Raw genomic sequence first — 24,378 nt, 5'->3', positions numbered from 1 at the left:
TCCAACGATGTTGTTGCAAATGGCAAGATTTCATTCTTTTCTATGGTTGAGTAATATTCCATTATATATATGTTATGTATTTTATGTATGTATAACATTCCATTATATAAAATAAGCATTTTATGTGACTAATGCTTATTTAATCATCACAATAATCTTATGAATTAGGCATAGATATTTTATACATACTACAGATGAGAAAATGAGGCTTAGGGGAGAATAAATAACTTGCACAAAGTCATGCGGTAAATGGATGAGATCGAATTCAAACAGTAGTCTATCTCCAAAGTCGGTGATCTTCATGTTGGACTATCTGCTTCCATCATATACAGCCCAGATATGTTCATAGGTGTTTAGTTTTTTTCATTCATTGCCTTCCAGGTATTTTCTAACTCTTCCCCTTTACAGCAGTGGATCCTATAACTGATTGTGCTTTCCCAAACCAAAATCCTGCTTCTTACCTTTTCCAGTGCTCATCAAGCAGCAAGAATAATTGGTCAAGCTTGGGTAGAATCAAAGGAAAATTTGGTCTTCCCACTTTAAGTTCCTATTTGCAATGCTCCAGCTCCTTCTGCTCTGGTATTATGTAAAAGGGAACATAAAATTAAAATGAGAAGCAATGGGTTTAGAGGGGAAGGAAACTCCATTCTGCTGCTTCTGTCCCCAGTCCTACCCAATCCTCATGCCATCGCCTACCCTTCTACTGAAACACTTCCACTATAAATTATGTGTTAAAGAGAAAAGAAAGGAGGAAGAATGAGAAAAGGAAATAATGTGGAAAATGAGGTTAAGTACCAATTCGCTTTTTCTTCCAACTCTAGCAGCCAAATTCTCCTAACTACCACATTCATTTATCCCTTATATAAATAAACATTTCTACTGAAATAGATACTTACAAAAATACACAAATCACAAATGCACACTTTGATGGATTTTCACAAAAATGAACACACATTTGTAATAACTACCCACAACCACAAACAGAACATTATCAATAATACTTGTGGTTTTAACTTGCATTTTTCTGGTGACTAATGAGGTAAAATACCTTCTCATGTGTCCAATAGTCATTTCGATATCTTACTTAATGAGATGACTCTTAAAGGCTTGCTTGTTTTTTATTGTGTTGTTTTTTCTTATTAATTTGTAAGGTGTTCTAAATATTCTTAATATAATCTTTTATCAGTTATATGTATGGCAAATATTTTCTCCTTGAGTTGCCTTTGAATAAATACTGTCTTTGAGGAACTGGATTTTTTTTAAAATTTTAATGTTTTATTTGTATGTAATTTAAAAAAAAGACTTTATCTAACCCACAAAATTTTAATGTAATATAATTTGTCAATACTTTCCCTAATGGTTAGTATATTTGTGTTCTGCTGAAGAAATCTGTTGCTGCTACAAAGTTATGAAGGTATTCTCTTATGTTATCTTCCAGAAGCTATATTTTCTCTCATATGAATTTATATCTACAATCCACCAGGAAGTGATTTTTGTGTGGTAGTGTGAATTATGTGTTAAGAATCATTTTTTTCTTCTAAATATACAGTTAACCCAGAATTATTTATTGAAAAGCTCATCTTTTCTTTACAGCACTGAGTCATATTTGTCCTAAGTCAAGTGTTGGTATAAAGAAGAATCTATTTCTAAACTTTCTATTTTGCTCTCTTGGTTTGTCTATCCAAGTGCCAATACCATGTACCTTATATTAATGTAGCAATGGAGTCTTCAAACTTTATTCCTCTTCAAGATTGTTTTGGCTATTTACATTCCTATTAATGTTAAATCTTGATTGTCAACTTTATAAAAACAAAGTACCTGCTGGAATTTGTACAGGAGTTCGTTAAACAGATAAATCAATTTGCAGAAAATTGAAATCTTTAAATACTGAATCTTGCAATCCAAAAATATGGTATAACTTCTGATTATTTTAAGTTGTGTTAGTATTTCTCACAATATTTTATTGGGTTTTGTGTTGATAATGTCACATATTTTGTTATATTTCCTAGGTATTTGATTTTTTGATGTTATTCTAAGTGTTATTAGTTTTATCTTCTAATTGGTGGTACATATAAATGCCTTTAATTTTCTTTAAATTGCCCTTCTGTGCAAAGACATTCCTAAATTCTCTTACTGATTTTAATGATTAAGCTGTATATACTTTTGGATTTTTATATATTATTAGATAAACTGAATTAGTTTTATTTCTTCATTTTCTACTCTTAAACATTTTCTTTCTTTCCCTCCTCCCTCCCTCCCTTCCTTTTTTCTTTTGTTTTTATCTTTCCTGTACTAGTAGGGACCTTCAATATAATGATGAATATAAGATGTTATAGAATACACCTTACCTTATTCCCAGTCTTAAGAGGATAGCTTTAAACACGATAGCATTAGTATGAGGCTTGCTGTAGGTATTGTTTTATAAATACCCTGTATCATATAAATAAATTTTCTTCTAATTATAGTTTGCTGCTATATTTTAATCATGGTGCTAACCTCAAATGTTTGTGGTTTGTTTTGCATCTATTGAGTTCATCATATGATATTTCTTCTTTATTCTGTGAACATGGTGAATTATTTTAATTTTAGAATATTTAAAGCAACCTTGCTTTTTGGAATAAATGTAACTTCGTTATAATATTCTTTTAATAGACATTTGAATTTGAATTGCTCAGATTTTTTCAGGCTGTACATTATGTTTATGAAAGATATTAGGTTGTAAATTTCCGTCTTATAATGAACTAACCATTTGTTATCAAGCTTTAATTGGCCTTGAAAAGTGATTTGAGAACAGTTACTTATGTTTTGCTCTTGTTTTTGTTTCTCTGGACTAGTTTGTATAGATGGTTGCTATTTTTCTTAAAATGTTTGGAAGAAATCACTATGAAGTTGTCTGGTTCTTACATTTCTTTGAAATTTTTTGAAAGATTTTAGTTCCCATTTCAATTTGTTGAATTGATTTTCTAATTCTTTTTTTGGCTGTTTTGAAAAATAGCTAATTTTCTTGAATTTTTTTTCTGAATTAAGAAAACTTATTTATACAAAGTTGTTTATATTATCCTTTTATTTTTTATAATAAAATCTGTAAAAGAAACCCATCTTTCTGTTTCTGATGTTAGTAATTAGTACCTTCTATAATTGTAATATATATACTTTTTACATGCTTTATACTATATATATAGTTTCAAATACTCGTTGTATATAGAAAAGCAACTTTGTGTAATGGCCTTGTATTCTGTGACCTTTTTATACTCATTAATTTTAATAATTTTTTGATCAATTCTTTGACATTTTTTATATAGAAAATCATGCCATCTGTGAACAAAGACAATTTTATTTCTTCCTGTTCAATCTGTATATATTATTTCATTTTATTATCTTACTACAATAACTAGGATTTCCACTATGATGTTGAATAGGAGAGGTGAGAAAGGGCATCTTTGTCTTATTCCTGATCTCAGGGGGAAGGTATCTAAATCTCAATCATAAGTATGATGCTAGTATTTCTGTAAATGTTCTTTATTAAATTGAGGAATTTCCCCTCTATTTCCAGTTTGGTGAGGGTGTTTATCATGAATTGGTGTTAGATTTTGTCAAATGCTTTTTCTGCAACAATTAATGTAATCATATGGTTTTTCATCTTAAGCCTGTTGGTATAGTGGATTGTACCGATTGATTTTTTAATGTTTAACTATCCTTGCATACCTAAAAAAAATCCCATTTGGTCGTTTTTATACATTATTGGGTTTAGTTTTCCAATATTTTGCTGAGGATTTTGGCATCTATGTTCATGAAAGATATTGATATGATTTGCCTTTCTTGTGATGTCTTTATCTAGTTTTAGCATTGGGCAAATGTTGGCCTCATAGGATGATTTAAGAAATACTCACTGTCTTTACTTGAAAAGATTGTGAAGAATTGGTATCATTTCTTTTTTTTCCCTTTAAATATTTGTTAGAATTCACCAGTGAAATAATCTAGGACAGGTGTTTATTGTTTTTTTTTTTTTGAAAGGTAATTATCTATTCAATTTATTTAATAGACATAGAAATACTCATTTGCTTCTCCTTATTGTGGGTTTTGGTAGTGTGTGTCTTGCAAGGAATTTGTTCATTAATTTATTAAATTTATATGCATAGAATTTTTCATAGTATTCCTTTTTTATGCCTTTATTGTCCATGAGACCAATAGTGATGACTTCTTTCTCATTTTTCATATTGATACTGTGTGTCTTCTCCCCACCCCCTTCCTGGTTAGCTTGGCTAGAGTTTTATCAGTTTTATTAATCTTTTCAAAGAATCAGATTTTGGGTTCATTGGTTTTATCTAATGTTTCCTTTATATTCAATAGTTTCTGTTTTTATTTATATTGTTTCTTTTTTTCTGCTTGCCTGAGGCTAAATTTCTCTCTTTCTCTGGTTTCCTAAGGTGGTAGCTTATATTATTGACTTTAGACCATTCTGATTTTCTCTCTTTCTCTGGTTTCCTAAGGTGGTAGCTTATATTATTGACTTTAGACCATTCTGATTTTCTGATACATTTCATGCTATAAATTTCCCTGTAAACATGCTTTCACTGCATCCCACAAATTTTGATAAGTTGTATTTTCATTTAGTTCAAAATATTTTTAATGCCTCTAGAGACTTATTCTCTGACCCATTTGTTATTTAGAAGTATGTTTATTTAATCTCAAAATATTTGATGTTTTTCTTATTATGGATTTATAATATAATTTTATTGTCATCTGAGAACATATTTTGTATGACTTTTATTCTTTTAAATTTACTAAGGTGTATTTCATGGCCTAGAATGTGGTCCATATTAATGATGTTCCATGTGTGCTTGACAAAAATGTATATTCTGCTCTTATTGAATGGAATATTCTATAATGTCAGATCAAGTTGACTGAGAGTGCTGTTCAGATCAACTGGGTCCTTATTGATTTTCTGCCCATGGGATCTATCTTACTGAATGAGGGGTGTGGAAGTCTCCAACTATATCAGTGGATTTGTATTTCTCCTTTCAGTTCTGTTTGTTTTCCCTCATGTATTTTGATGCTCTGTTGTTAGGTGTATCACATTAAAGATTGTTACGTTTTGTCAGAGACTAACCCTTTTACCATTATGTAGTGTTCCTCTTTATCCCTGATAATTATTCTTGTCCTAAGATCTGCTTTGTCTGAAATTAATAGAGATGCCAACTTTCTTTTGATTAGTGTTAGCAAGATATGTTATACTTAGCCCTTTACCTTTAACTTACATGAGTTCTTATACTTAAAGTGTGTTTCTAGTAACAACATACAGATGGGTCTCCGTATTTTTTTATGTATATTCTGACAATCTCTATCTTTTAATTGGTGTTCTTAAACCATTCATATTTAAAGTAATATTGATATACCTGGGTAAATATTTGTCATAATTGGAACTATTTTCTATTTGTTGCATTCATTCTTTTTTTTCCTCTTTTTTCTGCCTTTTTAATCTTAATTGAGCATTTTATATGATTCCATTTTCTCTCTTCTATTAGTATATCTATTGTACTTCTTTTAGAATTTTTGAGCGGTTGCCATGGAGTTTGTAGCCAATTGCAATTGTTTTTTAACCAACTTAATTCCGCCTCCAAATAGCACTGTATGGCTTCAAGTATAGTGTGATAACTTACAAACCTTACAAAAGAGTACTCCAATTATTCCCTCTCATTTCTTGTGACATTGCTGCCATTAATTTTATTTATTCACAGGTTATATTGTCCAATACCTTGTTATATTATTATTCTTACTTTAACAAAGATTTTTTTATAAAACAATTACAAATAAGAAAAATAAAAACATTATTTTACATTTAATTTATTCTTTCTCTGACATTCATTCTTTCTTTATGTAGAGTTGAGATTTTTGTTTATATCATTTTCTTTCTCCTGAAGAACATCTTTTAACATATCGTCCAGTACATGTCAATTCCCTGTTTCCCATACACTATGAGGTAAGCACTATTCTTCTATCAGAGATGAATTCTCTCAGATTTCCCTCTGAGAACATTGTTATTTCACCTTCACTTTTGTAGAATAATTTTACTGGATATAGAATTTTAGGTTGGTTATTTTTTCTTTCAACACTTAAATTTTTTCACTACGCTCCTTTTTTGCTTGCATGGTTTCTGAAGAGATTTGCTATATTTCTTATCCTTGTTCCTTGTAGGAAATGCCCCCCCACCCAGCTTCATCCGAGATTTTTTCTTTTTTCTTTTTTTTTTAATGGTATGTTATATAGAACCATTTATGTTTCTACAGTTGCTATTTTAAAAGCCCAAATATTTTGGCAATATTTACTGATACACCTTATATACAATATGAGGTAAGCACTATTTTTATGGCCATCTTACATTCAAAGAGGCATTAAGAGTTAGTAAGTGATTTGGTAATCTTCAGATCTAATGCTCTTCATTATTTTGCCATACTGGTTCTCACCAATAGCATAATCTCTCTACTGAAATAGTTTAGTAACAGCAAATGCTGAACAGCCAGTCTTATCAAATCAAGTTCTTCCCTTTCACTGTGCTGCCTTCTTCTTACCTCCTGGATTTCAGCTTTGAGCTTCTTCTAGATTCTCCTCCTTGAAGCCAATAAGAAATCAATGCTGGGTAGTTTGTAGTTACCGTTAACACTGTCTTATTACATGGGTTGCATGTCTAAAAACAAAAAATAATATACATTTTCTTAACTACTTGTAACAAAATTGTAATTATAATTACTACTCTAGTAATGTTAATAATGTTAGGTTCCACACACGTAATGTTGTATCAATATGTTAACATAGAATATTTTCCATTTAAAGGATATTCAGGTCTAATTTACTTATAAGAAAAACTTACACAATAGAAATACTACTTGTTATGTATTCTTACAATTAATGACCCAATATCCTACTGTCTAGTAAATGAAAAAATGGCATGAAAATTCAAATTTTCCAAAGAGATCCATCAGTAATATATAATTTCATTTGTTAAATTTTCCCGTCATTAATGTGAATTTGTAGTTGTAACATTTGTTTTTACATATTACTTGACAAGAAGGCCATATGAGGTCATCCTCCATGCTGGAATCTTTAGTTCTGATCTGGAATATTGCATTTTATCCCCTCCCAGAGATTCTCAGGCTTCAGAAAGATTCTTTAAGATGTTTCTCTATGGAAAGAATGTCTTTCTTCCTATAAAATACAAAATATGTTCTTTCATTTTAAATTATTTTAACTGACTATCATGGTAGAATTTTTTATGAATCTTGTTTTCTGGTTTATGCCAATGACATTCATGCTTGAGTTACCATGACTCTTAATCAGTAGTCTTTTGTGAACAAATAAAAGAGAAGGGACACCCAGAACGTATTCCTTCTTCCCAGTTCCTGTGCATTAATATTGCATATAATTGTTTTACTCAGCTAAATACTTAGCTAAATTTGGTAGTTTGGATATTTGCTTTTAAAATTAAGACTATGATAGACATGTAATGAATAATTTTATATTTATCTTTGAGAATTCAAAATATATGAGCTAAAAGAGAAAAGTAATATTTGCAAGAAAATTTTACTACCCACCTCCTAACTGCCCATTCCAGCTCTTGGTATATTTCAGGTCTGAGAGTTTCTCTTTAATTCCAAAGAAGAAGATAAAGAAGGAGTTAGAGATTAGAACTGAATGTCTAACAGACAACATCAGGTCTTCAGTATCATATGATACATCCATCAAAGATAGAAACCAAACACAGTCAACTTATGTGTTTAGGTTAGTATAGGGAAAGAGATCACTACTTTTAAATTCTTATATATAGAAGGAAAATGTACAGTGGTAAAATGGAGAAGGGAATCATTTGTGAAGAAAGTGCTAGAAGTTAAGTAGTATTTATATTTTATAGTCAATATTGAAAGATGACCACCAATTTCTCCTCTCTCTCAACCACATTTCCTATCAAAAGAAGCATTTGTGTCTCCTCTCCTTGTATCTGGGCTGGCCTTTGATCGACAAGAGTGCAACCAAGAAGAGGCATTAAGAGACCGTGAGCTTCTGCTTCTTTATTCTTGAAATATTCACCTTCTGAGAGGGGTACTCCTTCTCAGAAACCAGCCACATAGAGAGATCATATGGAGGAAAACTTAAGAGACCTTCTTGCCAGTAGTTCTCTCTGCCAACAGCTAGCAAGAACTGCCAGCCATGTGAGGGAGCCACTTTGGATGTTGCAGCCCAGTCAAGCCCTCAGATGACTACAGACCTGGTTGACATCATGTGGAACAGATAAACCATCCAGCTGAGTCCAATCAACTTACAGAATGGTGAGGGAATGTTAGGTCACTACATTTTGGGGTAGGTTGCTATGCAGCAATAGATAATTAAAACATATGTAATGGAAACAGTTGATTAGTTGTAAAACTGGTAAACAGAAGTCAGTATGGAAGTAAACATATTAAGCTGAGGAGGACAAATGAAATTTCAGATAAATACCTGGCTAACATATTTATGCTAGTTAAACAAAATAGCTTCTTAGGGGACACAGATGTTTTTCATTTTATGTATTTGAAAGTAAAGGAGAAAACTTTTGGAAGGCAGCCTCTTCATAGTGCCATTTTGTACTTAATGTGGAAAGAAAAATAGGAGCATTTAGTGACTTCATAAAAGTCAAAAGTTTCCTTGAAAATTTTATGTTGTTTAAAAGAAAGAGCAAAAAGAAGCACAAAAAAATCTTAAATATAAGTTATTTTAAAAATATTTTTTTCAAAAGTTTACTGAAGGTGATTAACATAACAATAAAAAATAAATTAAAAAAAGAAGTAAAATACAAACAACTAAAAATAAAGTTTACTGAAAAATAGTGTGGGGTAGGAAAGAAAATGGAATGTAATTGTGGCTAAAAAATGTCACTTTCAGTAACAGAAGTGAAACAAAGTTTTAGGACATTACTATGTCCCCTTTGTTCTCATAATCCTTTTTCATATATGTTGTGGAAGTTATCACCCTCAATTTTATTTTTTTTATTTTTTTTAAAGATTTTATTTATTTATTCATGAGAGACAGAGGGACAGAGAGAGAGAGAGAAGCAGAGGGAGGAGCAGGCTTCCCGCTGAGCAGGGAGCCCAATGTGGGACTCGATCCCAGGACCCTGGGATCATGACCTGAGCCGAAGGCAGACGCTCAACCATCTGAGCCACCCAGTTGCCCCTATCACACTCAATTTTAATTCAGTTTGCTTATACATCTGTCTCATGTCACTAAACCATAAAAATATCCAGGGTAGATATTTGTCCAATTTATATTTATAAACTAGGTTAATATAGACATTAATGGATATTTGTTTAGTGAATGAATGAATGATTTAATATAAACTACTAAACATGTAAAATTATTTGTGAAATGCAAAATCAACCAATTAGCAGAAGCATGCCCTTTGTCCAAGTAGCCTATGTTATGGGGTGTTCTAATCCTCTTGGCCTGACATTCAAAGAAAGCCAGAAAAGCCCTCTTTTAGAGAGCCCAGGAGGCTGACTATAACATGTAAGAAAGAATGCATGTTTAAAACAAACAAACAAACAAACAGTAAATGTATATTCTGAAACCTAAAGTTTATAACACCTCTTCAAGTTGCAAACAAATTATTTATCAATATCTTCCAGTCATTTTAGGTCATTAAGGGCAACTATCTGTTAAGCATTTTGTCTGGATATGTGAATGTGATATTTAATGGTCTCTGCTCTGAAAAAGCCATAGTACATTAAGCAAGACTGATACATAAGGAGAAGGGAGGGGGAAAAATAGGCAAAGTTTTCTAAGTGCCTATATGTACAAAGGATTACTCCAAAGTTCTCTGATTTTATTATCCTTTTTAAAACTCACACATTGGGAATAGTTTATTCTCATTTGTAGATAAAAAATTAGGGTGAGATGCAAATCAAAACCACACTGAGATATCACTTCATGCTAGTCAGAATGGTTAGTATCAAAAAGACAAGAAAGAACAAGTGTTGATGAGAATGTGAAAAACTGTTGGGAATATAAATTGGTGTAACCACTGTGGAAAACAGTATGAAGTTTCCTCAAAAAGTTAAAACATAGAAATACCAGATGATTCAGTAATTCCAGACAATATATGGAAGCAGCACAAGTATCTATCAGTAGATAAATGGATAAAGAAGACGTGGTGTGTGTGTGTGTGTGTGTGTGTGTGTGTGTGTGTGTGTGTGTGTGTGTCATGGAATATTACTCGGTCATAGAAAAGAATGAGGTATTGCCATTTGCAACAATATAGATGGACCTAGAGGGTATTATACTAAGTGAAATAAGTCAGACAGAGAAAGATAAATACCATAGGATTCCACTTATATGTGAAATCTAAAAAATGAAATAAATGAACAAACAGAAAAACAGAGTCTTAAATACAGAAAATAAACTGGTGGTTGCCAGAGAGGAGGTAGGTGGGGGAATGTATGAAATCGGTGAAGGGGATTAAGAGGCAGAAAAAAATAGGATGAGAGATATTTAGTAACTTGTTCAAAGCAGGATAGTAAAAGTCAATACTTAGAAATCCATTCTGTTTTACTCTTTCTAACTCTGAACCTTTAAATCCCAATACAATGAATCGAAGGTATTGATAAAGTCTAAGTGAGGTACTCTCAGGGCAGGATCAAAACTCCCCTGGAAGGAAGAGCTCTGCATACATGAGATGCTATGAGAAGGCTCCCACTGTATGTGCATCCCTATTCTCTACTGCTCTTTACTGGTGTAGCTATTCTGCGTAGTGCGGATGGTAAGGGGCATTGCAATTCTGGTAAATGTGGTAGATGTGCAACTTTGGAGAAGTTACTTAGTTTATCAGAACTTCTTTTTTCCTGTTCATAAAGTAAGAATAACAACATGTACCTGCTAGAGCTATTATAAGGAAACACAATGAGATGTTTGTTAAGCATGTAATACAATATCTGGTGTAAATACCCTCTTAGCTAATGGTGGGAATTAGTCTAATGAATCTTTCACTGTGGCTATTCTGTTCTGTGATTGATATTTTGGTTCAGCATGTGTTCATAGGATGCTTTCCTAGACATTCAAGATTTTGGCAGATGTCCTTAGATACTCTTGCTAAAATAGGGGGAATAATGGAGTACATTTTACGACCTGACAAATAATTACAACCCTTAAACTTTAGACCATATCTCCAAGAATGAGGTATTAAATGTCCTTTGGAGACTCAGTCCCATACTTTATGATGTTTTTCTTTGACATTTGGAGAGAGAGGAAATCACTCAGTCCACTTCATGGAGCAATTTCCCCCCAGCCTTCTCTGGTAGTTGCTTTTGGCTGTGGCTTTAGTGAAGCAAGCAGCACTGGGCTCAATTTGCAGACATGAAAACTAATCCCTAAACAAATATTCTCATAGAATTTAAAAAATAGAGTATTGAATCAGGGATCTTTAGGGCCCATCTACTGGTTCATACTTTTACTAAGTCCCTGAATCCGAACAGAAATAGTTAATTTTCAGAAAGCTGTAAATAATAAAAAAATAAAATGCAGTGCTTATTTCCACCCCAATCCTAGCCTCATCCCAGCCAAAGCTGGATCTAGAATATTTAAAGTGTGAGTGTCTGCCTTCCATTCTCCTCAGGCAGCAGGACAAGGAGGGAGGTCAGAGCTCAGAATCCTGACTCCAGATAACACCGGAGGCATGGGAAAAATAAAAGAAAAGACATGAATTCATTAAAGAATAACAGCCAGTGCAGGCACTTACCAAGTGAATTGGGAAGGAAATTTCTTAGAAAGCCTTAAGAATGTGAAGGAAAAGGAGCAGTTAATCTGAAATACAAAATTGAAAGGCGAGGCAGATGCATGATTCTAGTCTTCCAGATAAGATTCCTTGTGGAATTCAAAAGCATCTAAAGGAAACAAGACAATTGGCTGCTGGGCTCAATATGTAAACACAGTGTTGGTTGACACAGTGAAGATGTTTATTAGAAAAGTTAATGCAATGTCAGGGCAGAAGATCAATGTTTAACCTGATTTCATTGCAATCTTTGGCCTGCCTTGGAATCCAGAATGGAAAATTAGCAAACTAGAAAAAGGAAAATGTAAGAGACTTTTTCATAAGCAAACTGTCAAATCATGGACACTGATATTTGTGATAATAAAAAGAAGTCAAGAGTTATCTACATTTTTAGTTAATGCATGTCCCTTACATTGTATATTCACATGTATTTTGTTAATGTGAAAATATATTAAAATTTTTACTTGCTTCAATATCCAGGTGAAGTCACAGAATTTTAGAGATTCACTATGTTTGTCCTCTGATTTTATAAATTAAACCCTAAGGAACAGAGCTGTCTCATGACTTTCCGAGGTTACTCAGCCAGGTAGAAGTATGATCAGTGAAATGCACTGACTCCCATTTTACAGGTGAAGAAAGGCGCATGAGACCAGTAGAAAGACTGTTGCCTATGCCATGACTCCAGACCTGTGTTACTACCCGGGGAAGCTGTGCTTGATGTATGAGGCATTCTCACTGTAAAAATACCTTTAGAATTCTTTGATACAAAATCCTCGGCAGGTGTCGTTTAACTAATCCTCATCATTCTGTAAACAAAATAAAAATCATTCTTCATGGCATAGAAATAAAAATACATAATTGCTGGACTCAGAGATGTGTTAAACCAGTTTTTTGATGCCCTCACATGACCCCTAGCCTCCCTTTTAATTTGGCAATTTGGGTAATACCTACTGGAGTTCTTGCAGTCTTTTCCTATAGCGATTATTAAAGGTGATATTTCAGTCTATATTTAAGAAATTCTCACTGGAAAAGGAAACTGAGAAATGATTTCTTTTCATTGGATTATATTTCAGAAAGAGAAACACTCAGAAAAAAAAAATGCTGTGTGTTTACTGGGCACGAGGAAGCCTGTTAATGGCCCTGGGGAGAGAGAGTGAAGCATGTTTTCCTTCCAGCAGCAAAGGGATGACCTCACAGAGGCTCTGCTGCAGAGCTGGCCTGTGGAACTCACTCCTGTCAGAGGCACGATTAGTACAAACCCCCAGCACAGCTGTTCATGGAGGGTGACCAATTTAAAAACAAGGAGACAGCCAATTAATTACATTGTCAGCAATAAATATAACAATGGGCTGTGGTGGGAATCCAATCCCGTGATGTGTCCAGACAGCCATCTGTATGTTGGTCCTTCCCCATCCACTTGGCACTGGATGCTGTAGCATCGGTTCTGACGAGTGGCTTAGCAGTCAGGTGGTGGCTAGGAACTGCGTCTCCTCCTCTGGGAGGCCGTCTACATTAAGTTTCACTCCTTCCAGGGGAATCAACTTTGAGTGCATGTTGGGAATTCAGCAACAGCTCTGGCCCTAATCAAAGATCAGATCATTCGTTCAGTCTTGTTTTTTTCATTTGCTAACATTTATTGAAAGACTTCTGTTTTCCAGGCACACAACAGAAAAGTAAATATATCAGGAGAGCCGAGCACATCTATATAGCAGAAATTAATGTACATTAACATCGCAACACTAGTGATTTTCTGTGTATTTCATGGCCAAGGCACTGGATGGTTTTCCCTCAGGCAAATACCTTTTTATGACCCATGTGGACAGTTAAAGTTACTGAGATCTTTTTTCCCAATTGTTTTTGCCCCTCCTTCTTTGAATCCTTTGAGTTTTGAGGGTGGTTATTAAAAAATATTAAAAAAGAAAGGCAGCACAGAAAAGTCATGTAACGTTTGTCTACTTAAGAAAAATGAAATCTGTTACTTGATGTTATTGATTAACATCTGATCTATTATCCCTTTAGCCAAAGATGATGAATTGCTGATTTGAGGACCATATGTTAATTTCACCTAGATTTCATCAAATTTCAGAGGAATATCACTCTAGTCCTGCTTCTTAGTATCAGAGAATACTTTAGAATCAGTTGGATCTTATTCTTATTCGTGCTCAGAGAAGAGCATTTAGCCTAGGATGGAAACAGCTGAAGAGCTTTGAACAAATATTACGTCTTCTCTTTCTTCTTCCCTTTGTATTGTCATTCTTTTTCTATTGCTCTATTTTGATCTTTTTCCCCCATTGCTAACCAGATCTAGTCTCATCCCTACTCCCTATCCATAAATATGAAGCATAGGTGTTTTAAATGAATAATGCTTAAAGTTTCTTGCTCTTAATTTTAAAAAGTGGGTGTGATAAATGTTCTATATTTGTCTCTTGCTAGAGATTTTTTATTTAACAGATCAGAGCTTTAAAAAAAAAAAAGAAGCAGGAGGAGAAGAATAGGGATTTCAGTAAATCTACCTTAGTCCATTTGTTCCATTTTGCCTCAAATAGGTTTTATGATGAGTTGGCATTTTAAAATAAATATCCTATTACTCTGATGAGAGGAAGAGAACACACTGACATGTGATTTGAAGCAAAATGTAGATTTGGATAGAAAATGAGTTTTGATGATATTATAGTAACTGTCTTATTCTTTGAATATTCTTTTCTGGGAAGAAAGAAAATAAAAATAACCTTTCCTTTCTTTCCTCCTTCCTTCTCTTACTCTGTCTCTGTCTCTCCATCCTTTCTTCCCTTCCTTCCTTTTTTTTTCATCTTTAAGTACTTAATACATGTCAAGACTGAGCTACGGGCTGGTGAAGAGGGACTGGTGAACGCACATAGCCTATGCCCTCGGAGACCTTATCATACAGTTGGGAAGATTGACAAGTCAAAAAGCAATTTCAATTCCTTGTTTAAGTGCCCTCAACTAGGATTTCATAAAAGCTCTTTTATAAAGGAGGTGCCTAACCTAGACTTGGTAGTGTCCTCTAAGTAGAAATCTGAAGATTGATGAAGCATTAGTTAGGTAAATAGAGATGTGAATTATTTTAGGGCACTGGAAACATTGAATAAGGCCACAGAGCAAAGAGAGAACACAGGACCTTCAAGATGACTTTTTCCTGTCACCTTCCCTCAACCTAATTATGGAAAATCCTGTGGGTAAGAGGGGTGCATGTGCATGTGTGCATGCATGCATCTGTGTGTTTGTTTAGAAGATCATAAAGAGAATTATACTTGTCTGGGGAATGTGGAATTGTCTTAGAATTCAGCTTAGAAATTTCTGGAGAGGAGAAAGAAACAGTTACTATATGGATAATAAATATAATAAAAGCTACTATTTATTGGATGCTTTAAATTGTGACAATCACTTTGCTAAATGATTTACTTTATTGAGTTTAAATTAATTTAGGAAGAGGCTATTATTATTATTGTCATTATTATTATTATTTGGTTTATAAGCAAAGAACTTAAAGTTTTGAGGGTTTAAGCAACTTGTCCAAGGTGCCATAAATAATGAGAGTTTGAGGCTATTTCCAAATCCATCTGTTTGATTTGATAATCCACCCTTTTAAGAAAACCTTATACTGCCTCATGAAAATGTCATAAAGTAAAGATCAAAAAGAACAAAAACAGAGACACTATACTCAGGAGGAAGAGCATGACAGTAGTAGTACAGTATTTCCCCAGCATCTGCTACATGTAAAGTGCTATGCAGTACACTTTGGCAAAACATGAAATAATTATACTTCTTACATAATTCTTACATAATTACTATTCTTATGTAATATCTTATGTAGTTGTTTCTTATATAGTTATATAACATTTTTATATAATAATGACCTCATTATTATATAAATATCTCTAATATTTTGTAATTTAGACATGGAAACACAAATATGTACATAAAATGAATTCATAATACCAAGTAGCAATGATCATAAATAACATTTAATTGTGATTTGCAATTTCTAAAATCATTTTCACGTAAATAAATTATTTGAGTTTCACAAAAGTAGGTAAGATGGTTATATCAATCAATTTGGGCTGAAACAAGGCTATGTAATAACCTCTAAATCTTAGTGGTTTACAGCTACAAACATTTTTCTCTTGACCTTTGATCTGCAGGTGGGTTTTGGTTTCCTGATCTTGTCTGGGCTTGCCTAGCTTTGCGGGGGGAGGGGGGGCGGGGGGGGCGGGGGTGGTCATGTTTGACTCCAGGCCTCTAGTTAAGTTTAGTTCTACATAAATATGTCATTCTGAGGCCCAGGATAACGAAGTAGTGGCTTCCTGGGGCATGCTATCCTTAAAGTGGATCATAGGAGCGCAAGGGCAAATGCAACCATGAAAGCACATCTAAAGCATTTGCTCATGTCATATCTCTTAACCTTCCATCAGCTAAATCAAGTCACACGGCCAAAGCCAACATCAGTGGGAAAAAGAAGTGTATTCTACCCACAGTGGAAGGCACTACAAAGTTGCAAGGCAAAGGGTGTAGATGTGTCATCCTACTATAGGGAAGAAAAGAAATGACAGCAATAATCCCATTTGCAAATGAGAACAGAATCCCTAAGGATTTAAGGGACCTGCTCATGATGACACAGTTCATACGTAGAGGAGCTGAGATTCAGCTCTTTGTCTTAGAATTCTGACTTTTGTTTGCTTTGCTGTGACACAAAATTGCTCTAAAAAGAGAAAGTGATTACTTAAGGCCAAGGAGTCTGAAAATTTTTTGGAGAGATGAGACTTGATATAGAATCCCGGTTTGGAAGACAAATTGTATGGTCACTTTAGGCTTTGACAAAAGATAGGGATAAGAAGTGTGTTTCAGGAGGCAACTGGGTGGCTCAGTTGGTTAAGCGACTGCCTTCGGCTCAGGTCATGATCCTGGAGTCTTGGGATCAAGCCCCACATCGGGGTCCCTGCTCCTCCGGGAGCCTTCTTCTCTCTCTCCTTCCGCCTGCCGTTCCCCCTGCCTGTGCTCTCTCTCTCGATCTGTGTCAAATAAATAAATAAAATCTTAAAAAAAAAAAAAGGTGTTTCATTGAAGTAGGACCTTGTGCATAATTCCTGAAAAGGGGCAAAAATACACATGGTATGTTCAAATGCCATGAAAAGACTAGTTTGTTTGGTGTGGAAGCTACAAGTTGAAGAATGTTTGGACCAATTTGTTGGTTGCCAGACAAAGAAGATGGGGCTTATTTTCATAGTGAGCAGAAAGCCATTGAAAATACTGGAGCAAGATGGTGACAGTATTACCAGTGGTGATTTAGAAAGAAATGTAGGACAAATTGAATTTAAGAAAAGTATGGGGTAAGGGAGTCAGTTATTAAGGAAATTCATTTGTCTGGATATAATGTCATGATAGTCTAGACCAAATTGAAGAGAATGGACTATAAGGGACAGGTATTAGAGTTGTAATAAGAGAAGAGTATGAAACACCTATATGGAAATGTGGAGAAGTCAATTGGATATACGGAATTGGACTCGAGGGAGAGGTCTATGTTTGAGGCATAAATTTGAGAATGTAGTCTTGCCATTTACTGTGTGACTTTAGACAAGTTATGTAACCACTTTGAACTTTAGTTTTTTTATTAAAAAAAATGGAGAACAGAGCCACACTTCGATGCACCAGTGAGTACCCACTCTTCCAAAAAATAAAAAGGTTAGCCATGATTATTCATTTGTACATTAAGCAAACTCTTATTGAATTCCTACTACATTATTGGCACTGGAGTATTTTGTCTAAGAAATACAGTGTTCATTAGAAACAGGTCTACTTTTAGGAGCTTATAGTCTAGTAGGAGAAATACATTTAATAAGCCAAAACAAATGACACAGAAACACAGAGAAACATTGTTGAATTTTGAGGTGGAAGTTATTTCCAGTTGTAGGAAGCATTTGGAAAGCAAATGATCTGGGCCCTAGGGAATTACTAGTATTTGGATATATATACAAAGACGATGGGAAGAACACATTTAGCAGAAGGACCGAAATAATAACAACAACCTCTAACTTTTAACTTTATATCCTAACAAAGCTTATCTTGTGGGTCTATGAAGAGAATAAGTGAGAAATAAGCTTAAGAGTGAGATCAGTGAGAGCCTCAATGCTTTAAATATTAGGCTGTGGAACATAAAGAAGTCACACTGAGAGATCTGAGGGAAGAAGAAGAAATGACATGATCAGAGAAGTGTATTATTTAGAAATATTTTAACCATATTTTAAATGAGTTAGTGTAAAAGGAGACTTCAGTTAGGAAGCCCTTGTAATAAATCTAAAGAGAAATTGTTAGGACCCGTACCGGTATATAGGCAATGAGAATGGAAAGAAGAAAGTGGGTGAGGGAAATATTAAAAATATAGATTCAAAATTACTGAGAAAGTGGTTGGGTTGGAATGCAAGGGGCTTGGAGCAAGGGAAATGAAACAATCATTGAGAGAGCCAGGATGATGAAGGGAGTTAGAGCAGAACACGGAGCAGAGCTTAGGGACAAAAAGAAGATGCGAGTGAATCTTTCTGTGGTTGTTTCAAGGATAAATAGGTTTAAAATATAGCAGTTTATCTATTGTGTTCATTAGGCTTATCATGAACCCATCTTTAGTCTTAGAGATATTTCTGGATCTGGGGACGGTGCTTGTGATCAATACCTATTTTTTAAATACTCCTACCTCCCTCCACTTTTTGTCACAGTAAATGTTTCACTTGACCTTGATATTCCATAAAGAGAACATTTTTTGAAGTTAACATTCTAGGGTATTGAAAACAGTTCTTCATAATTTTCTCTTTTTATTAATTCACCCAAAGCTAAGGTCAGTCCCCTTGGAGTGAATTAGACTTTTTTTTTTTTTTTTTTTTGGTATAGTTGATACACAATGTTACATTCATTTCAGTTGAAACCTGAACTTAATTAAACTTCCAGCTTTCATTTAGAGATGAGGGTTCAGAACCTGCACCAGCTCCACTGCACCGGTATGGTAAATGTTGGTAATCTACTTTATGACAATGCGAAGTAACAGGAGGGCAAAGTTGCATATTGGGGGCACTTTACCCCTAGTTAATATTAATTGGTTGTTTATGAAGTGTCCCTCACTATAATAGGTAACACTGGGAATTTTATGGTTTAGGAAAAACCTGATCTCTGCTCCTATTTTTTTTTTTTAATCTAAACCATCTAAAGGAATAGATTCTAGCCTATGGAAGGGGGCTCTGATTCTTTTACTAAAATATTTAAACTTACAGAAGTTACTGGATATTCTCAAGAGGAGAAGAGCACAGAGTAGTGCCTTTGTAGCTTCTGGACTCTCTCAAAAGTTAATATTTCCAGGTTGTGTCCTTTTATTTTGTCCAGTTTTCTTTTTCACTTATATCCAACAGGAAGGCATCCTACTGCCTACTACTCTGTTAGAACTTGGCCAAGATGTTAGCCCAGTTGTAGCTTCTTCTTGGTTAGGTGTATTCCTTAGGAGCTGTACCCATCGATGTCTACCCCATCCCTTTCTACCCCTAACATAAGCCTCTTTCCCAAAACCGTGGGCAGTGGCATTGTGAAGGTCTTCATCTAAAGCTCCATCTAAACAACCGACATTCCTGTAAAAGATGCCATGATGCTATAGATGTCTCTATGGATGGACTCTTCTCTTAAGTCTCCTACTTCTTTCTTAAGTGATACATATTCTTAGCTCCAACTATAATCCTTCTCTCAGGGCAGACTTTCCCATTTCTTGCATGCTGTAGCAAATTTAAGGCAGGAAGTATAGTATGGTGAAAAGAGATCAGGAGATCAGACCAGGTTTCTGGCTTTAAGATTTTTATTTTGGGTAAATTTCGATCTTCTAAGTCTTAGTGGTCCCATCTGTGAGACGAAAGGTTGAGTTAAATAATCTCTAAGGACCAAGGCTAGACCAAGACTTTGTGTCCCTCTTTGCCAAATGATTTGGCAGCCCTTCTAACTGATGATCTTCAAACAGTTGTTCAACATGCATTCAGTACAGCCAAGGTCAATAAAGTCAATATTGCGAGGATTTACTTTCCCCACTTGAGGTCCCTGTCTACATTGGAAGCAATGAAATCAATTTCTATTTTCCCAGTTATACAAGGACTCTCTCCTTCTTGTTAACTGGCCCTCCAGTTCTTATGAACACTTGCCCAATTTCAGCACCATTTACAGATCAATGCTTAAGAGCACCCCTTAACAGAGCTCTGATGAGGCCCCTTTGGTCACCGACAGGAGCCAAATTTAACCAGTGGTTCCCTGCCTTACCTATAGTTTCTTACCTAAAACACCCTCACTCTTCCTCTCCCCTCTTTACGCAAATGTTCCAATTTTTTTTCTTCTATGGACAATTTTCCTTCAACCTGTCAAGACAGAATGTTCTCAATTCTGTGCTGCCACATGCTTCTTCACACCTCTTTGTAAAATTTATGTTATTGCTATAAGTTATTTGTTTATACATCTATCCTTGTTAATAAACTATGAACCTGAGGAGGCTAAAACCCTTTATCTGATTTTGTGGCTCATGTCCCTAGCTTAGAGCCTTTATTAATCAGTCAGCTAGTGAGAAAATTATGTTGTGCTGCATAATAAACCACCTCAAAACCCAATGGTTGTAATAATCCATATTTATTTTTTATTCATGCATCTGGGATCAGCTGGGAGAGCGCTGCTTTAGTCTGTAGGTCTGTGGGTTGGCTAGGGCACCTCTGTATCATATACCATATTCTGAGGCCCACTGGATGAAGGGACAGTGGTTATTCTTTTCACAGCAATGGCAAAAGAATAGCACAATTCGAGGTCCTATGTAAGTCATGATCATTATCTTCTATTGTCCAAAGCAAGACACATGGCTAAGTTCAAAGTCAGTGGGCATAAAAAAAAATCCTTCTCTCACACGGAGGACATGAAAACAATGAGGATGCATAATAAAGAATCAAGACCAAAAATTCAACCTACCATAGTACTTGACAATATGTTGTTGAAAGAATGCATATACATGAATAAATTTCAGAATTAAGAATGATTCGACAAGGATAGAGTTTAGTAAGTGGGGAAAGATGAGGGCAAAGTGCTAATCTGAGCTGCAAGTTGTACTACTGTTTGAGATTGTTCACTGATTAATAAAATAGAAGCCAAATGACATGACCCAGCCATGCCCAGTGGCACCATGAGGCCCTAGAAGACTGCAGTCTCTGTGGTGATTCATTCCTTGATCTAGACCTAAGGTCAGGCATAAAAGAGTTTTTTTTGTTTTGTTTTGTTTTGTTTTTTTTCATATCCTGAGAGCAACTGTCTACAAGGGGGAAAAAGAATGAAGTAAATCCTGTATCTTAAATAAGTGCCTGACACTGAGTGTAGGAAGTGATTCCACCCTACTATCACTATGCTCCTTAGTTTCCTGAGAGCCTCCCCTTCCAAATACAAATTCTCATTGGTATTAGTTAGCAAGAAATGATGCTTCTCTTTACTAAAGAAAACCTGATACTTAAACCCATAATTCTTTTCATTCTAAAACGGGAGAGTAGACATCAGGTCAGCACATAAACTGTAAGTTTGGATGGTGGAATAATGTCAGATAAAGGAAAGCCTGTTAATGAGGTAAAATGGCCAATTAGGGCTTTAGTATCTTACATGTCTATAGAAAGACCATGAGAACCTCTCAAGCAAAGAGTCACATCATGGATGCATGAGGGTGAGGGTGAAGTCCTGTGTAAGCTTTTCAGAAATCAGTGTTCTGAGAGAGAGCAGGAAGAGCAAAAGGACTGGAGAATCCAGGAAGAATTAAACAGGAGGGAGCAGGCCAGGAAATCACCTCAGGGGGAATCTGGATCAAAGGTAGAAGAGGGGTGCAGGGAAGGAATACAAAGCTCCCCTGAAGTGCTCCTTGGCATTCTGCTGAGTTGTATGGAGGGCAGGGGACAGAGCAGCAGCTACTCCAATGGGAAGTGAAAGGAGCATCACCCAGGAAAGAGCACTATTCTTCCAAAGAATAATGGATGTGGGAGGCCCTGAATTGAAGAGTGCAGAAGTGGGATGCGAGACTTCACAGCTCAGAGACTAGGCCTCTGTGCTGCATGGCTTCAAAGCCTACAATAAGGTGTGCTACTTTAAAACCTGTGCCACTCAGCAGTGGGAAGCACGCTGGTGATTTTTCTTTCCCTGCACATAGTTTTTACATCAATATGCACTGATATTCTCAAAAGTCACGAACCAAGGGAGGAAAGTAAAGCCGGAAAAGAAAAACATGAGGGAAGGCAGTAGACACCATAAACTTGTTTCCTTCTCTTCCTACCGTCTTTCTTCCTTTCTTGTTTGCAATTAAAAAAAAAAAAAAATAGCCATAGTATTTCTTCCCTTTCCCTCAGGATTTTGTAAAAAGTTATTTATAAATTATTGCAAAGCACTCAGAAAGGGTAAAGCACTTAAGAACATTGCAAACCAGGCCAGGCACAGCAAATTTGCTGAGTGTTGTGGGGGATTTCTGTAGGTTTTCAAGTCCCAGTGAGAATGTGAAAAGACCAGTATATTTTTCCTTTACCCGAACTTTGGGTTAGTATGTGCATAAATAAGTAAAGTAAGGCTATTTGACTTTTTTCCAGACAAAGGAATAGGAAGTCAGAATTTCACCTATATACATTTTTATACCTCTACCTGCACATCTCTCTCAGCTTGTGTTTTTGAAGTGTATACTCTTGGGAGATGGGGTGGTGTGGAGAAATACAAAAAACAAAAACAATAATAAGTAAACAGCAAAACTACCCAAACAAACCTGTAAATTAACTTTACTTATCTCTGCTTATATTAATTTGTTAAGCAAATAAACAAAAAAGGCTGGATGAATGGGTAAGTATCAGATAGTCAGCAAACACATTCTGAATGCCATAAGTCTGTTCAGTACTGCTCTGGGCACCTTGGAACTGACCCAAATATAAAGCAAGACTATTTTCTTCACAGAGCTTACAACTCAGTGGTAAAGAAGAATGAATACAAGTATGATGAAATGAAAAATACAAGAAAGTATGGTGTGGTACTCTTACGCCTGTGTGCACACATGTGCATGCATGTGTGTGTGTAACAAATTTCTGACACAAGACAGACATATAACTATTCATCTTTTCTAACAGTTCTAGTATAAAATGAAAGGCAAGAGATTCTTACATCAGCAAATTCTTTCCAAAGCCATTTCAGCCATGATATTTGAAGTAAGGATGACATAGATTATGGAGATGGGGATATGTGTGTGAGGTAACAATGGAAATCAAAACACCATATCAAAACAAAAATTGGTTAAGATTGTATAACTGAGTCATTTTCAATAGTGACCAGGCTTTGAGAGTGTGATGCTTTCCCACATTAATACTAAAGAAGGTCTAAGGAAAATTTTGTGTCTGCCTTGCCAGGCTTCTTAAAATGCTATTTGAAGTAGTATGGGTTGGTTTAAATAATTTCAAACTAGTCATTCTCCTTTATCTGGACTGTGTCAACTGCTCCAATATATGGAGACATACAGTGAGAAGTAAATGTTAAAAATAAAGCTTAAAGTAATTTTGGACCTGATCTCCCATCTTTCATGCCTCATATTGCCTCATTCATCTGTCTTTCTACCTGCTTTCTCTATCTCACACAAATGTCCTGTTTCATCAACATCTCCTGATTTATGGGCATCTTTATGTCCATGTCCTTGCTTTGTTGTTAATGCAAGTTCTTATACCTGGAATGCTCTCCCCTCCCAACCACATTCCTCAAGGATCAGCCCAGACAACAACCTCTTTATGAATTCCTTTCTGATGCATCCTTGCCACCCATTCTTCTGAGCAGAAGGGAATATGCTCTCCTCTGGGGTCCCCCAGCACTTTAAACGTATTTCCATTATACCAGTTACCAGATTGTGCCAAGTCTCTAAAATTAGTTGTTTACATAGTTTTGCCTACTCCCTAGACTTGAGTTCTTTGAGGGCGGGCACTCAAAGAACTCTGGTTTTTCCAGATTTGTATCCCTAGAACATATATAGTGTCTGGCTGTTAGCTGGGATACAATAAACAATAAAGGGATGAAAAATAAAGAATAGGTTTAAAAATGAGATCTTATAGTCTACAGAGGAAAAAAGAAAGACAGGTCATCTCAGATTAGTATTCATACCAGTTTAGAAATTCACTTTCTATTTTAACATCTCTCTCTTTGAAACTTCAAGCTAAAAAAAAAGAATCTTTCTAGGTCATAGGACTGGCAGACTGGCTGTGACTGCCTTGATGTTTTCTGGAAGAGTTGATAGGCATGTACCTGTAAAAACATTGAAGAAAAGGCACAGGAAGGTGATTTTTCCATTAAGTGGAAGAGAAAATATATATCTGTATAATACGTATTAATGTATATCTGCATATGGAAAAAATAAAAGCACAAAAACAATTCCTACCCAATAGTAGCCTTTGATTCAACATTTAATCTATCAATTAATTTTATTTACCCGGGGCCATTTAAATGCTTGTTCTCCAGGTCTTTGGCTTCTGTATCTTCTCTCTATGGCTGCTCAGATTTCGATAATTTCAGTATCT

The 24,378-nt window shown here is 35.1% G+C and overlaps 1 long non-coding RNA gene across 1 annotated transcript; it reads right to left on the bottom strand.

Annotated features, from left to right (window-relative positions):
* Positions 1 to 324: 324 nt before the first annotated feature.
* LOC113924162 lies at positions 325 to 24,378 on the bottom strand. The gene is made up of 4 exons (XR_003520557.1): positions 24,291 to 24,378; positions 7,590 to 7,640; positions 6,570 to 6,685; positions 325 to 576 (listed from the first exon to the last, which is right to left on the bottom strand). It is a non-coding gene; the product is annotated as an uncharacterized LOC113924162 (long non-coding RNA).

This window comes from Zalophus californianus, chromosome 2 (assembly GCF_009762305.2).
Source record: "Zalophus californianus isolate mZalCal1 chromosome 2, mZalCal1.pri.v2, whole genome shotgun sequence".
Classification (NCBI taxonomy): Eukaryota; Metazoa; Chordata; class Mammalia; order Carnivora; family Otariidae; genus Zalophus; species Zalophus californianus.
This window is presented reverse-complemented; position numbering and strand designations above follow the sequence as displayed.